Source organism: Silene latifolia, chromosome Y (assembly GCF_048544455.1).
Source record: "Silene latifolia isolate original U9 population chromosome Y, ASM4854445v1, whole genome shotgun sequence".
NCBI lineage: Eukaryota > Viridiplantae > Streptophyta > Magnoliopsida > Caryophyllales > Caryophyllaceae > Silene > Silene latifolia.
In genome coordinates this window covers 114,513,968-114,516,481 of record NC_133538.1, presented here as the reverse complement: position 1 = coordinate 114,516,481, position 2,514 = coordinate 114,513,968, and the positions used below count along the sequence as shown (strand labels likewise).

At 37.7% G+C, this 2,514-nt stretch overlaps 1 non-coding gene across 1 annotated transcript; it reads left to right on the top strand.

The window, feature by feature from the left end:
• Positions 1 to 324: 324 nt before the first annotated feature.
• LOC141635833 (small nucleolar RNA R71) lies at positions 325 to 431 on the top strand. Its single transcript, XR_012540491.1, has one exon. It is a non-coding gene; the product is annotated as a small nucleolar RNA R71 (small nucleolar RNA).
• The last annotated feature ends 2,083 nt before the right edge of the window (positions 432 to 2,514 follow it).

Here is a 2,514-nt window from a genome sequence, read left to right as displayed (position 1 = left end):
GTCATGGCATTAACATGATGCTTTGGTGATTTTGAGGCTTCTTCAAGTTTAGCCACAGCCTTCTCAAACTTCAAGTTGATGGTATCAATGTGAGCACTAAGTTGAGCACCCAATTGAGTAGTAGAGTCCACTTCATGGTTTCCTCCTCTAGTAGCCTTGCGAGGTCTACTATATTGTGAATTATAGACCGTGATTTCCTCAATCTTGTTCCAAGTTTGATTATAGTCAACTTCGGTAAACATACCATTTGATCCCATGTTGAGAATGTTTCTTGAGTCTTCATAAAGACCATTACAAAATGGTTGTACCAAGAACCACTCGCTAAGTCCATGATGAGGACATGAGCGAGAAATTCCTTTGAACCGCTCCCAAGCTTCATACAAAGATTCTTCATCCCTTTGCTTAAAACCCGTAATTTGAGCTCTTAGCATGTTAGTCTTTTCCGGAGGGTAGAATTTTTTGTAGAAAGCTAGAGCCAACTTCTTCCATGAGTCAATTCCAAGAGTAGCCTTATCAAGGCCTTTCAACCATTGTTTTGCGGTGCCGATTAGAGAAAAAGGAAATAAGACCCATCGAATTTGGTCTTGAGTTACACCGGTTTGTGAAATCGCATCACAATAGTCACAAAAAGTCTCCATGTGAGAGTGAGGGTCTTCACTAGGCATCCCCCCAAATTGGCTTCTTTCGAATAATTGGATAAATGCGGATTTAACAATTAAACTTCCGGTTAAGTGTTGTGGTGTGGGAGTACCATTGGGTAGCTTCTACTCGGTTGGTACGAAATGTGATGAAAATTTAGGCATTGTGGTTTGATTTTGTGTTGGATTTTGTGTTGGGTTCTCCTCACCTTCTCTTGCAAAAGGGTTAACGAACTCAATAGTGTTTGGTTGAATATCTACAATCTCACCAATACCTCTCAAAGTACCTCTAGCAAGTCTTCTATTGTTTGTCAAAGTCCTTTTAATTTCGTGATCAATGGGTAACAAGTTACCTTGTGATCTTCTAGACATGCAAAATATCAAACAACTTGAAAATAATTAGAACAAACCTTGAGGAGTTTTACTTCCCCAACGCAAAGAAAGACATAACTAATAACAATCTAAGAAAATCTAAATCAAGTTAACACCGTCCCCGGCAACAGCGCCATTTTTGGTCGGACCCTCTCGGGCTATGTTTCGGTTACTTGTCGTTAGGAGCACCTAGACCAAAACAATATTTATATCTCCACAAACAACTCTACTATTAGTAAAGAGGTAAGTAAAGGTCGGATCCCAAGGGACGGGTATTGAAGTAAGATTTTCGATTGCAAGTAGCGGTGTCTAGGGGTGTCACAATTTGGGGTTTGAAGTAGAAGATTACTAAACTAAATAGCAATAAAAGTAAACAAGCAAGATGATTAAAAAGGGATGTAAACAATTGATTAAAAGCACTAGGGTGTCATGGGGTCATAGGGGATTCATGGGAATTGATCATACAAACATATTATCAAATTATAAGCAAGCAATTATTGCTGTGATGGATCGACTTGATTTATATCTTACAATTCTAGGAAGGTTTGGGTCCCGGAGCCGAATCGATTAGATTGTACAACACCTACAAGTCGACTTAATCATCCCTACTCAACTATATGCAGGGTCTAATGAGACTCGAGTTGGTTTATGTCTTACAAGTCTCATTGAAAAGGTAAGTGATGGGTAAAAAATGCAAGGATTCATAGGCTCACATTTCATCAAACATAACATGTGCATAAGTTGAGATCACAACAAGCAAGAAAATAGACTATGAAAACATATTAAATTAAGCATGAATCATTCCCCATGTTGGTTTCCCCTAATTACTTATTAACCCTAGTTAAAGAAACTACTCACTCATTATCAAGTCTAGCATATTAATAAGGTTGTCAATCACATTAACAAAGCAAAACATGATGAATAAATGAAGATGATTAACAATAATTAAAAAGGGATTAAGAGGATTATACCTATTAATGATTCTAAAATAAAGCAAAGAATAATAGAAGTACTTGATGAATGATTGGAAGGTTGTCAATCTCCCAATAATAACCCAAATAATCATCAATTACCCAAAATAAAAGATGAACAAAACAGAGATTGAGGAAATGAGATTTGTATTAAGACTTGATTAAAAGTTGATTACAAGATTAAGAAGAGATTAAAATGATATAAACTACACTAGAGATTGATAAGAAGAACATGATTATCTAATTAGACTAATGGGGTATTTATAATGGGGATTAGGTACACAAATTAGGGTTTACTAAGGGCTTAAATGACGATTAAGTCCTTGAGGAATCGCTCCTCTCAAAAGAGATGTCGGTCTCCTTTTTTCCGTTCTTTCCGAAATATGCGCATCCTTCATGGAACAAAAAGAAAACGAAAGTTGATGTAACACAATCCGAGCATCCAAGGCATCGGGACGAGCGAATTGCCTGGCTGCTGGACGAGCTGATTCCTTGGCCGGACGCTCGGATTCATGCCGTCTTGGACGAGCGTC